Consider the following 15,345-nt stretch of genomic DNA (forward strand, 5'->3'; position numbering starts at 1 on the left):
ATGGAGGAGGGACACTCTCATATCCTAAACCCTTGGTTTGATTATCTTTAAAACTCAATTGTTTTTCAACTAAGGACTCGACTGTCTTACTTGACGCAGTATAATTTTTGAAACTAACATATGTTTTTCCACACTTAATTTTCAAAGTGTCAAGTTCTTCAGTTACAGCATCAAGTTTGCTTTTAATATGATCATAGTTTACATACTTGTTGCTGTAATCTTCTTGCATTTTCCTGAAGTCCTTAGTTTTGGCTTCTAATTTTTCTTTTAAAAGTTTTTGTTCTTTCCTAATAGTGTACCTTTCATATTTTAAATCCTCATTTTCTCTCTTAATCAACTCGATTTGATCACACAAAAATTTGACAGTTTTAATGCAAGATTGAGAACAACCATTTTCACTAACCGGAATGTTTGAGGAACTCATTGTTTAAAAATATGCCCTTTGACTAAAAACTCAAAAGTCAACCTTAAAAGTCAAATTTAAAAAAAATCAAACTTAAAAGTCAAACTTGAAAAGTCAAACTTCAAAGTCAAACCGAAAAGTTAAATTTGTAAATTTGAAAGTCAAACGAGAAAGTCAAAGTTTAAAGTCAAAGTCAAAATTTTAAGTAAAAAGTCAATTTAGAAATTTAAAAATTAAAAGCTAAAATTTTGGAAGAAAATAGAATTTAAAATTGAAAGAAATTTGAATTTTGGGGTTAAAAATGACAAATTTGCGAAAAGGAACCGAGAAAGAGTGTTTTTGAATAAAGAATGCGAAGGAAAGGAACAAAGGGGATGCTAGAGGAGTTGGTAAAGGCGCTGGGTGAGTTGGGAGGAGACCCGGGTTCGATCCCCGGCACACTCCAACTTCGCTTCCTTTTTATTTGACGCTGCTGTGTTGTGAGGAAGCTGCTTGCGAAGTTCGGATGATCAGATCGAAGTCTCGCACACGCTGCTGACCGACACCGAGACTGAGACCGAGGCTGGCCGTAAACGAAGCTGACCGTGAACGCGATGGCTGTGAACTCCGAAGCCGTACACGTGCGAAGACTGGCCGTGAACCTCGGTCCGTAAACCCTCTGACCGTAAACTCCTTGGACCGTAAACTCCGAGGATGATGAATCAAAGCTTGCACACGTTTGTATTAAGGAAACGTCTGGTACAACTCTGACTGGCCGCAAACTGCTATGAATCAACAACTACTAACTGACTAAGACTGGTCCTATATATAGGAAGGAAGACCTGACCGTAAACTAGTCATGGCCGTAAACAGGGTCATAGCCGTAAACATGTTTACGGCCGTAAACATACTCTTGGCCGTAAACATACCAAAATACTTCTATTACAATACTAAATGACCTATACATCCAAAGCCTAGCCCAAACCATAACATGGACCCTTCAATCTCCCCCTTGGTTTGGGGCTAGCTGTAACTCAGTCTTTCTCAATTACAAGAACATCGGACCCTCCCATTGCCCCTTGCCACATCTCCTTAGCAATAATCTCGGCAACCATTGCTGTGTACTCTTTTGCAGCAGACTTGAAAATGTCTTCAGCAACCTTGATCTGATGCAGGGCCAAATGATGAATATCCCACCTCCCAAATTGAAGTAGGTCTTGTTTGTCGTATAGGCGAAAGCAGCCATCTTGGAACTTGATGACAGCAGACGCAGTAGTTTCATCATAGACCTAGTAATGCATGTCTTTGAGAGATCCATCATTGAAGGTCTGCAGCACTGGAACTTGTCTGACTTGATTTGTTGGCGGCCACATGACAGTCTGAAAGGGCTTGTTGATCTTGGGATCCAGCACTTTAGGGAAGCTTTTGATGAAAGAATCAGCAGTCTTCATGCCAGGGAATCCCTTCTTTACTTGATCCTCCAAGAATAGCTTGAAATGCGAAGCCTTTGGATCACCTGATGGATTTGAAAAAGGAGCACTGGATAATTCTGAGAGATCCACTCTTGTCCATGAATGGAAATCATGGAAATCTTTGTAGTACTCCACATTTTTGCTTTTGCGCTTTACGATCCACATGTTGAGCCTGTCATGGAAGCCCCATGACATAATTCCCGTTCTGTCACCATACTTGTGACCAAATTTCTTCTGTTCAAGATCAGTGACGGTGATAGTGGGTTTATTTCCAGGAGCATTTTGATCAGAAGATTTCTTGAAGAGAAGTTGCTTTTTCTTGCCAAAAGTTGCTAACTTGGCACGTTTGAGTGCAACAACGCTTGGTGCTTGAGCTGGTTCCTTATCGAATCGATCGACAATCGTAGTTCTTCTTTGAGCAGGAGGGTCAACAGGGGGGTCTTCAACTTGTTGAGAAGAAGGCTGGCCAGCATTGAGATGTCGAACAGATGAATTGAACTTGTCGCCAAGTTCCTCTGTCAGCTTCTCCTTCAAATCAAAGTAACATGCAGTCAACTTTTCCATGTGAGTTTGCAGATCAGAAATTTGCTTTGTTTTCAGAACTCTATCCGTTTCAAGATCTTCAACTTGGATTTTAAGTTGAGCTTTCTCAGCTTCTAGCTCAGCCACATGGATATCAAGCTCTATATTCTTCTGATTAAGCACCCCGATTTCTTTTTGAAGTCCAGGTTGATGGGTTTTGAGCATTCTAACACTTCCTAAGTGTACATGCAACCCTAATAACCTTGAATCTATGTTTTCTCTATATACATGCAAATTTCTTTTTCAAGGTTATTTCCTAACTAGCATGGCATGGGGATTACATAAAACATAAAACTAGTAGAAATACATACCTTGTTGTTGCTTGGATTCCTTCAAGACTTTGTGAGCCTAGCACCCCAAATGTTGTGCCTCAAATGCTTCACACAACACCACAAGACTTGGAATAACTTGAGAGAATACTTCTAGCACTCAAATTTGGTTATGCCCTCTCTAGTAACACTATGTCCATTAGGTCATATAGATCACCATTTTGCTAGCCATAGGGTTCCTTTTATAGTGTTGTCACAATTAGGGTTTACACATGAATGCCCTTAATTGTCATGACTCTTGATTTCCCATGACCCATGGATTTGTAACTCCCATGGACTATCCATGGAGCTCCATATGGTTACATCCATAACCTATAAACCATGGATCATTAATCCACCATAAAAGAATTGATGATTGTCATAATCAACCCTATATATTTAATTAGTCTCACTTTGATCACCAAATTAATACTAGATTAATACTTGATCAATACTAATTAAATAATACTATTATTAATATATTAGAACTTATAATATATTAATAATGATAAGTGCCTTATTCTCTCATTTAGTCTATCCAAGTATTGCAATGCCATGCAACCCAAATGGACCATGCCGGGTCGGGTCAAGTACATACCAAATAAAGTTATGGACTTAGACACTATATCCAACAGTCTCCCACTTGGATAAGTCTAATAACTATATTTGCAAATATGACTTCAAAATCCGACTAGCAATCGTAGCTCTTTCAAAGTCTCTCGGAACTGAGATGATGATGATACGCCATTTAAGATAAGTGATCATATAATCCTCTGTTCTCATGATATCAGCCGGACAAACACATGGAACATGGTCTTACTTATTGTCCAGCATTTGTTTCTCGATCTCTGATTTGTTTCGACATAGAACTAAATTGAACACATCAATTAGGTTCTGACCGGGGCCGGTACATAGGTCAAAACCAAATCATCGAGGGGCCCAAATATCGCTTCTATTTCTAGAAGGAACAGATAAACTTCGACTGATATGCTTGTACTAACTACTTGTTGAATTATTCACAAAGGCACGTTTTATAACATCGAGTTACCAATGCGTTTTCGTACAATCAATGAATAACCAACTCATAGTCAACAACTCATATCTCTAGGTTTGAAGATTTATATGATATAACTGTCTCACGATCACTCGAGATAAATTCCATGAAGTGATGCAAGTGAGCGTGGGTTGGATCCAATACTCAGCCCTTATGAGTACTCATGAATGTTGTAGCAACCATTGCATTGTCCAAAGCACTTTTAGACAAATCATACAAGCCAAATTCATGACAGTCTTAAATCAATACTTACTTCCAAAGTTTGACTGACTGTGGATGGTTTGAATAATAACATAATTATTCTGGAAGTAAAAACATGCAAAATTGAAACATAGTAAACAATCAACACAAGATAGTAACACCTTACTCATAAATAAATAACAACTTTTATTTATCATCAAATGTCAATTACATTTTACAAGTTTCAGGAATCTAATTATTAAAACTAATATCATCCCTCAGCCCAATGCGCCTCGCATGCTGTAAATGCTTAACCCTGCTCAGTCCCTTCGTGAGGGGATCTGCCGGGTTCTCATTTGATGATACCCTCTTAGCCACGAGGAGTCCTTCTTCTATTCGATGTCTGATGAAATGGTATTTTCTGTCAATGTGCCTAGATCTCCCGTGATCTCTTGGTTCCTTAGCCAAAGCAACCGCACTTTCGCTGTCACAGAAAATTTCCATTGGCTCTTTTATAGCTGGTACAACTCCAAGGTCTCCGATGAAGTTCTTTAGCCATATCGCCTCCTTAGATGCTTCACTTGCTGCTATGTACTCTGATTCACAAGTAGAATCAGCTACTGTCTCCTGCTTGGAACTTTTCCAAGTAATTGCCCCTCCATTTAGGATAAAGACCCAGCCCGACTGAGAGCGGAAATTATCCCTATCAGTCTGGAAGCTAGCATCGCTATACCCTTCCACTCTCAAGTCATCACTGCCTCCGAGGGTAAGGACCCAATCCTTAGTCCTCCGCAGATACTTGAGAATGTTCTTTACCGCTGTCCAGAGTGCCTTGCCAGGGTTCCCTTGATATCTATTGACCATGCTCAAAGCAAAGGCCACATCAGGGCGAGTACAAGTCATAGCATACATGATCGAGCCCACAGCGGAAGCATATGGTATATGACTCATTTCAGCTATCTCAGCCTCTGTACTCGGACTCTGAGTCTTACTCAGCTTGGCATTACTCTGGATTGGTAATTCTCCTTTCTTGGAATCTTGCATACTGAACCTCTTCAGTACCTTATCCACATAAGTACTTTGACTAAGTCCAATTAGTCTCTTACTCCTATCTCTCAATATCCTTATCCCTAGGATATAGGCAGCTTCCCCAAGGTCCTTCATAGCGAAACACTTCCCAAGCCAGGACTTAACCTCCTGCAAGGTTGGGACGTCGTTTCCTATGAGAAGTATGTCATCCACATACAACACCAAGAAGCTAACTATGCTCCCACTAGCCCTGACATACACACAAGACTCATCCTCACTCCTAGAAAAGCCAAACTCTTTGACTTTCTCATCAAAGCAAAGATTCCATCTGCGAGATGCTTGTTTCAATCCATAAATGGATTTATCAAGCTTACACACTCTATTAGGGTATCTTATATCGACAAAACCCTCTGGTTGAGCCATGTAAACATCCTCAGCCAACTTTCCATTAAGGAAAGCGGTTTTGACATCTATTTGCCATATTTCATAATCATGAAATGCAGCTATGGCTAACAATAGTCTAATAGACTTAATCTTAGCTACTGGTGAGAAGGTCTCATCATAGTCAACTCCCGGAGTTTGAGTAAAGCCCTTCGCAACCAGTCGCGCTTTGTAAGTATGTATCTTCCTCCTCAGGTTGGTCGATAGCATTTGAGGTTCCTTCACCACTTGACTCTTGAAGCTCTTCAAGGTCAATTTGCCTCCCACTGTCCCCTTGGCTTATGAATTCTCTCTCACGAAAGACTCCTCTTCTTGCTACAAAAACCACATTATCACTGGGTCTGTAGAAGAGGTAACCAAAGGATCTCTGTGGGTAGCCGATGAAAATACACCTCTCACTTCGAGGTTCAAGCTTATCATGAGTCTCACGCCTCACGAAAGCTTCACAACCCCAAATCTTGATGTGGTCCAAATTGGGAACTTTCCCAGTCCACATCTCGTGAGGTGTTTTGGCAACCTTTTTAGTAGGGACTAGATTAAGGATATGGGCGGCAGTCTCTAAGGCATACCCCCAGAAAGAGATTGGTAACGAAGCTCGACTCATCATGGAACGAACCATATCCAACAAGGTTCGATTGCGCCTCTCAGCTACACCATTCAATTGTGGTGTCCTGGGAGGTGTCAATTGTGAGACAATCCCACATTCCTTAAGATAGTCAAGGAACTCAATGCTAAGATACTCTCCTCCTCGATCGGATCGGAGCATCTTGATGTTCCTGCCCAATTGATTCTCAACTTCCTGCTTAAACTCTTTGAACTTTTCAAAGGTTTCTGACTTATGCTTGATCAAGTAAATATATCCATATCTACTGTAATCATCAGTAAAAGTCACATAATAGCGATTAGCATCCCTTGTAGCAACTCTGAAGGGCCCACACACATCCGTGTGTACAAGGTCCAACAAACCTTCACCCCTATCACAAGTACCTGTGAAGGGTGACTTTGTCATTTTTCCAAGTAAACAAGACTCGCAACTATCATCTGACTTGAGGTCAAATGATTCCAAGACTCCAGCCTTTTGGAGTTGGCCTATGCGCTTCTTGTTAACATGTCCAAGACGACAATGCCACAAGGATGCTTTATCCAAGCTATCTGAAGAATCAATATACAACACATTATTTCCTAGATTGTCTACAACATTCACGGCTTCATATACACCATCACAAGGTAATGCTTTAAAGTGAAATACATCATTGTAATAAACATTAATAGCACCATTTTTATTATCAAATGAAAATGTAAAACCTTGTTTGTACAAGCCATGAAAGGAAATAATATTTCTCGCCATTTCGGGCGAGTAACAACACTTATTCAAATCTAACATTAACCCATTATTAAGCAATAAAGAATAAACTCCTATCTTGGTAACAGGTGATGCTTTCCTGTTGCCCATGACTAAGTTTATCTTCCCGTGCTCCACTTGCTCACTTCTTCTTAGTGCCTGCAAATCAGTACAAATGTGAATACCACACCCTGTATCAAGCACCCAAGAATTAGCATTAGATGAGTTGTTAGACAATATTGTGTAAATACCTGCATGGGTGGGTTTAACCTTCCCATCCTTTAGATCTTGCAGATATTTGGGGCAGCTTCGCTTGAAGTGTCCCTTATCCTGGCAATAGAAGCACTGTGCTTCCTTTGGGTTTGAAGAAGGAGTAATGGGACCTTTCTTTGTCCCACTTGAAGAGGAACCATCAAGAGTCTTACCCTTGGTACCCTTCGAAGGGCTTTTCCTCTTCTTACCCTTTCCCTGCCCAATAGCCAGAACAGGGGCTGTTGAAGGAGTAGAAGTAGCAACCGCTTTACCCTTAAGGCCATTTTCAGCTGTCCTTAAGAGTCCTTGAAGTTTGCTAAGTGTGACTTCCTCCTTGTTCATATGATAAGTCATACGAAACTGATCATAACTTGGAGGTAAGGAATGGAGAATGATGTCAATCGCCATTTCCTCAGGAAAGTCAACATTTAGCTTCAGCAACCGGTCAACGAACCTTTGCATCTTCTGCAAGTGACCGGTGATGGGTTCACCATCCTTAATCCTTGCGGTTATCATGGAGGAGATGATTTCATACCTCTCCTGACGCGCACTCTGATGGTACCTTTCCATCAGATCCAGGTGCATCTCATAGGGGTAGAAATCTTCATAGGATTTTTGAAGTTTAGGAGTCATGGTGGCCATCATGATGCATGCTACTTTAGTAGCATCCTTTTCATGTGCAACAAACTCCGCAAACTCTTCAGGAGTAGCAGTGGCTTCACTCACAACCTTAAGGTCCCTATCGAGGACATATTCTTTGTCCTCATAGCGGGTAATCATTCTGATGTTTCTGATCCACTCATTAAAATTGGATCCATCAAAGATGACCTTACCACACAAGTTCATAAGGGAAAAGGAGCCTGTTGTGTTTGAGCCAGAAGCATTGTTGGAAGACATCTGAAAGGAAAGAAAGACAAGTTTCATTAGATTAGGAATCCTTAATAATTCACCCAAATGAAATATTAAGGCTAGGATCCAACAAACTATTTATAGTTGGAAGAGGGATGCCGTAATCCATACTATAAAATATTTGAAGGTAGGTAAATGACGATTTACCAATTTCCACCATAAGAACGAAATATTTTATTATTAGGTTTTATTGGTTTTGAAACTCCTAGATCTTTTGAGATACATTGAACTTTTCAATGGCATGTTTGAATCTCGATTGTGCCCTCTCAAGTTTGTGACTGGGATGCCAAGGATCACAAACAAGGTGTGAATAACCATACAAATTGACTTGGTACCCTCAACAATATTACCTAATCGATGTGCCGGTTAACCACACACGCTCCACCGATCTATAATAAGGTCAAGTTACCCTTTGCCACTCTTACTAGTCCATGTTAGTGTGCCGGTTAACCACACACGCTCCACTAACGACTTGGTAAGGTACAAAGTGTAATTTTATGGGCTAGCACTAATTTCACATTTTCCTAAAGTAACTAAGATTGGGAATTTATAATGTATAGTTACTTTATAATTCATTATACTTTTAACAAGTATTTAAAGTCGTATCCTACCCGTTCGGCTAACGACCCTCCACCGATCAAGGAAGCGGTGGGTGAGAGTTGACACCCATTAAGTCACCATTTTATAGGCAACAACCTTATACCCCCCTTATAGACCGGCTTCGTGAATGAGGCCTACTAACGATAAGAATGACATATTCTTATACATATCTATATAATAAAATTATAATAATAGTATAAGTGTTGATTTTTAAACTTTTTAAAAATCCAAGGTTTAATTTGGAATTAAAGTATTAAAGTGTAAGACTTTTCAAATTCCAAAACTTGAGGGCAAGATTTGAAACTATTCCAAGTCTCTTCAATTTGTAACTTATGAGTTTTAATGGTTCATAAAATGAAGACTCTTCATTTTATGAAACTTCTTTAGTTCTTTAATCACAACTAAAAGAAGTGACTTTTGATTATCCATAACTTGAGGACAAGTTATGGACACCATCATAGCAATTAAGATCATGAATTAAACACACATGGTGGTTACACATAATTCCTATGATCTTCTAAAAACTCATAAGAACACAAATTCATGTCAAGCAATTTCAAGAAATCATATAACTATATACAATACTTGAAAATTGATAAAAGCCATGTAAAATGGGTTAACATAATCATTATCATTTTGAAAAACAGATTTTACAAGTCCAAAATAGATTGGGATAATGATCTTAATCCATTTCCAGCAACAAAACTCGAAAAAACTGCCCAGCACGCTCCTACTCGCCGAGTGCACTATTCTACTCGGCGAGTAGAATGAATTTGTTCATGGACTCGGCGAGTCCTCCCCATGGACTCGGCGAGTCCAGTCGTCAGAATGCAGAATTTTCGATTTTTAAGCAGTTTTGCATCAAGTATACAGAAAACAATCCTAGGCTCTGATACCACTGATGGGTTTTGAGCATTCTAACACTTCCTAAGTGTACATGCAACCCTAATAACCTTGAATCTATGTTTTCTCTATATACATGCAAATTTCTTTTTCAAGGTTATTTCCTAACTAGCATGGCATGAGGATTACATAAAACATAAAACTAGTAGAAATACATACCTTGTTGTTGCTTGGATTCCTTCAAGACTTTGTGAGCCTAGCACCCCAAATGTTGTGCCTCAAATGCTTCACACAACACCACAAGACTTGGAATAACTTGAGAGAATACTTCTAGCACTCAAATTTGGTTATGCCCTCTCTAGTAACACTATGTCCACTAGGTCATCTAGATCACCATTTTGCTAGCCATAGGGTTCCTTTTATAGTGTTGTCACAATTAGGGTTTACACATGAATGCCCTTAATTGTCATGACTCTTGATTTCCCATGACCCATGGATTTGTAACTCCCATGGACTATCCATGGAGCTCCATATGGTTACATCCATAACCCATAAACCATGGATCATTAATCCACCATAAAAGAATTGATGATTGTCATAATCAACCCTATATATTTAATTAGTCTCACTTTGATCACCAAATTAATACTAGATTAATACTTGATCAATACTAATTAAATAATACTATTATTAATATATTAGAACTTATAATATATTAATAATGATAAGTGCCTTATTCTCTCATTTAGTCTATCCAAGTATTGCAATGCCATGCAACCCAAATGGACCATGCCGGGTCGGGTCAAGTACATACCAAATAAAGTTATGGACTTAGACACTATATCCAACACAGGTATGGTGGGATCATCCTCTTTTGAGTGGCCTTCCTCAATAAATATTCCCTTAGCTCGGGAAGAAGGCACTGAGCTTTGTTCATGGGCCAAATGTATAGCGAGTCTCTCAGAGACAATGTCGTGATAAGGACTGAGAGGAGAGGATCCTGAAGGAACAGATGAACCACCAACTTCATAAAATGTGCTAGGACCTTCATTGGATGGAATAGGTGAAGTAGCAACGGAAGTAGTAATTGGTGGAGTTGACAGGCCATGAGATAGATCAGGCATGAATACACCTGGTCTAGGATCAAGTCTTCTCCTCTTCAATGAAGGCGAGGAGGTCTGAGTTGTCAGTGGTTCACTTACTACTGGCTCAATGGTAGGAATGACATTCTTAGAGGGAGGAATCTCCGAAGATGTCTCCATAGGAGTTGAGGTTTCATCCAGTTGTTTTGGGGAAGGAGGCGGAGTCTCAAAAACGTCTTCTGACTCCCTTATCTCCGTTGCTGGATGAGCAACATCATGGATAGTGTCAAAGAAAGAATCAAGATCCTCATTTGACAAGAGGTTTGCATTTTCTCTAAGATTCAAGGGAATATCATCCTTGTCAAAGCCCGAAAGATCCAAGTCCTCAAAGGAATCATTTTCTTCGTTAAAATCACTCTCAACCTGTACAGAGTGAAGGTCATGCTCTTCAGCTACAATGGCAGCAGAAGTAGCTTCATCATCTTCGTGATCAGAAACCGGAATGACATCGTCTTCAGAAAAAATATCATCTTCAGAAGTCACACGATCAGATGAAACATGAGACTCAGATGCCTCACTTGAATCGGCAAACAAGCCAAACTTCACCAAGGGGAACTATCCTTGAAAAGTTATTTTTCCCTTTCGGTTTTGCTTTATCAATCCGACGGTGTGTGGCCCTAAAGACTTCATGTCAAGAATTTCTCCATCTTTAGCCATTTCTGGAAATTGTTCATCAATGAATACTTGAATGAACCTAGGGTACAACAAGAACTTATCCCTAGTTTTTCCTTTGATGTTTGTAATCAGTTCTTCGAGAATGAACATCGAGAAGTTGAAATTCAGTCCCACAGCCAGAGCGATGATGGCACCAGTGTTTCTTAGAGATATCTCATCTGCGCCAGATTTTCTTCCGGAAATGCAGATCACGAAGACATGAGCTAAAAATCTCCAGAACGGTGGCAGTAACTTCTTTATGATTAGAGGGAAGACACCTTCATATCCCATTTTGGCAAGAAACTCTTCAACATGGGAAATCTCGATCTCAGAGGAGGAGGTTGATTGATCGTCAATTTTGAGCTTACTTCTGATGAACTGCTCATTGATGATGATTTTGCAGTTGTTGACAGAAGCCTCAACACAAACAGCTCCATCACTTCCTTTCTTCACCGATGCAGACTTCCAGAAATCTTTCATCAATCCTTGATAAATGTTTGGATTGACCGTCAACGCCGTAGATAAGCAACACTCTCGCAATCCATGCATCATAGACTTGAATTCTCCGTGAGCAGCCGGAGGATCAGCCAGGATGATAGCCAGGTTGTGACTGTCAGCAAACTTGAGCTCTGCCATTTGAATCTGCAATCAAACAAGCCAAATGAGAAAACAACATATTCAAACATTTAAAATTTGGCTGTAAACAGCCTTGGCCGTAAACTGCCATTGACCGTAAACTTCCCTTGGCCATAAACTGCCCTTGGCCGTAAACTGCCCTTGGCCGTAAACGCCGACAATTAGTTTTTCTTCGATTAAAGCTTGAAATCATGTCGGTTTGATGCGAGATTTGCATATCTGTGGTCGGAAATGGCATACCTTTGAAGTTATCGGATCAATTTCACCAAAACTCACAATTTTTTTTAGAGAGAGAGAGAGAGAAACGGGAGAGTATGCGGCCAGGAAGAAGAAAATGAGGAATAGAGGGTTTTCGGCTGACTCTATTCCTTTATATACCTGGACCAAAAATTTTATGGGCCGCAATCCACAATGATAAAGTCCAATACCGAAAAACCTTTATAAAAAATAAAACATTTTGAGGACAAAAATAACAATAAAAATTAAATAAAAAATAAAACTAATTTCTAAAACTAAACTAAAAATTTTATGTAAAAGTAAAAATAAAAAATAAAAAATAAAAAATTATTAAAATGAAAAATAAAATGCAGAAATTTAAAAAATAACAGAAATTTTAAACTACTTTCACTTTAACAAATGCTGATAAGATTTTGTGATATTGGGATCAACGTTATTAGACAACCATATTCCACTTATCGATACTTCTGTCTTCATGTTCATGCCTGGTCGATCGCCGATATTGTGGTCCACTTAAACACGAAAGGTTGTGACAAATTTAAGGATAAACTATAAGTGACAAGACATTAGATCCTATGAACTTAGATAAATTTCCTAAAAGACCATTCAGCTGACGACGACCAAGAGTATTGTTGTCCACCTAAATTGAGCAGCGAGATCTACAGACAACCTATAAGTGTTCAATTTTAGTTGTACTAGAACGTGCTTCCCGCTTCCTGATATGCCCCAATAATCAAGGACTTCCAGAATACTCCTTACTTCAGATGAGCAGACAATTATTAAGGAAGAAGTCAGATTTAGAATGCATATGTTGTACACTCAGGTCGGATCTCTTCCAATCACGCAGAGAGTGAAACATATGACTAACTAGAGTTTAGATGGATTGAGAAGTAGAATGTTGCACATGTTGTGTACCAAGTCGGATTGTTAATCACGCAAAGGAGACAACATGTGGCTAACAGGTAGAAAGAATAGCATAGAAGAAGATGCAGAGAGACAGAATTGCATATGTTACAGTCCAGGTTAGATCTTTCGATCACACAGAGGAGGTAACATATGACTGACAGTAAGAAAGAAAGAAAATAACTTTCTATAAGCCTAATTTATCGGAATTCCCCAGTCGCCCCGTCAATACCGGAATTAAGGACAAAGTACGCACATCGAGGAAAAGTGAATCCACAGTTCTAGATACAGATCATTTAATGTATCCGCAGATTCCCATGTATATCTCTCTGCTCAACCTACCCAAGCGTCGTATTGTCAGGCTGAATAGAACTATCTAGGTTAAGATTTGTCAAGTCTTAAAACTCCTAAAGTTCATCTGATCCTAGTCAAGTCCATTTAAAAACCCTTCGTGCCTACCCGCGCATCGAACACAGAACACATACAATTCGACTTTGGCACCTTACACAGATTCAGGCTGTCTGTTATCACTTGATTATATCACTTCCCAACACATCACCTACAAGCACATTCCATTAACAATATATTTTTGGATTTTCTGATTTTTAATGTTTTTGGAATTTTGGAAAATTTTTCTGAAAAAAAAATAAAACAGAAATAACATTATTTTTGGATTTTTTAAGTTTTTAATTTTTTTTTGTTTGGTTTTTGATTATTTCTCCCCCTAAATTTGTGCATGGGTGAGAATGAAATAAAAATGCGCAAATTTAAACTAACCTAAAAAAAATTAGTCCTCAAAACGAAGCATTTTCAAAAAGCTCACAAGCACATCGAATCGGGCTTTGTTGAACGGCTTTGTGAACAGATCCGCCACATTGTTAGCAGTGGGAACCTGTTCCAGTCGAATGAGCGAACACTCATAACAATCTCTGATGAAATGAATTTTGATGTCAATGTGCTTGGTTTTCGAGTGCTGGACAAGATTTTTAGCAATCTGAATTGCAGCCTCGTTATCACAGAATATAGGGGTTTCTAGATAGTTCAAACCGTAATCCAACAGCTGATGTTGGATCCATATAACTTGAGAACAACAGGCAGAGGTAGCAACATATTCCGCTTCTGCTGTTGAGGTTGAGACGGTGTGCTGTTTCTTGCACTGCCACGACACCAGCCTGTCTCCAAGGAACTGACACCCTCCTGATGTAGATTTCCTGTTAAGCTCACAGCCTCCATAATTACTGTCAGCAAATGCATATAAATCAAATTCAGAATTTTTCGGATACCAAAGACCCAATTTTGGGGTGGCTTTGAGGTACCGAAAAATTCTTTTGACAGCAATAAGATGTGAAAGTTTAGGATTAGCCTGATAACGTGCGCATTGACAAACTGCAAACATGATGTCTGGTCGGCTTGCAGTTAGATACATCAACGAACCGATTATTGATCTGTAATGAGTTTGATCTACGGATTCGCCATCAGTATCTGGAGTCAGCAGGGGTCTCTCGGCCATTGGCGTCAAGGCAGGTTTTGCGTCTTGAAACCCGAACTTCTCAAGTATATCGACCACATATTTTGCTTGATGAATCAGGATTTCGGTTGATCTTTGTTGGACCTGAAGCCCCAAAAACATGGTCATCTCGCCTAACGAGCTCATCTCGAACCTCTTTTTCATCACGCCTTCGAACTCTTTGCAAAGCTGTGGACTTGTAGACCCGAAGATAATGTCGTCAACATAGATCTGGACTAGAATCTGATCATTACCCACATGCTTGATGAACAAAGTTTGATCGATAGTGCCGCGAGAATATCCATGTTCGAGCAAGTGCTTTGTTAGAGTTGCATACCACGCTCGAGGAGCTTGATGTAACCCATACAACGCCTTGTCCAACTTGTAGACATGATTGGGAAGCTTTGAGTTAACAAACCCAGGGGGTTGATCAACGTAGATTTCTTCCTTCACTTTGCCATACAAGAAAGCTGTCTTGACATCCATATGATAAACAGTGAAGTTCATGTAAGAAGCGTATGCAAGGAAGATACGGATAGCCTCCAAGCGAGCCACCGGAGCATAAACCTCAGTGTAGTCAAGACCCTCGATTTTTCTAAACCCACGAACCACCAATCTTGCTTTATTATGCACTATGACTCCGGAATCATCTTGCTTATTGTGGTATACCCAGCGAGTGTCAAGAGACTTTTTGCCTTTAGGAAGTTCAACCAGCTTCCAAACTCCAAGTTTTTCAAATTGGTTTAGCTCTTCATGCATAGCATCTACCCAGCTGGGCTCATTCAAAGCCATTTCAACGTTCTTTGGCTCTATTTGAGAGATAAAGCAAGAATAGAGACATGTACTGACATCTCCACTCTGGCTTCTCGTTT

Source organism: Lactuca virosa, chromosome 5 (assembly GCF_052849685.1).
Source record: "Lactuca virosa cultivar CGN04683 chromosome 5, Lactuca_virosa_CGN04683_v6, whole genome shotgun sequence".
In the NCBI taxonomy this organism is placed as follows: domain Eukaryota; kingdom Viridiplantae; phylum Streptophyta; class Magnoliopsida; order Asterales; family Asteraceae; genus Lactuca; species Lactuca virosa.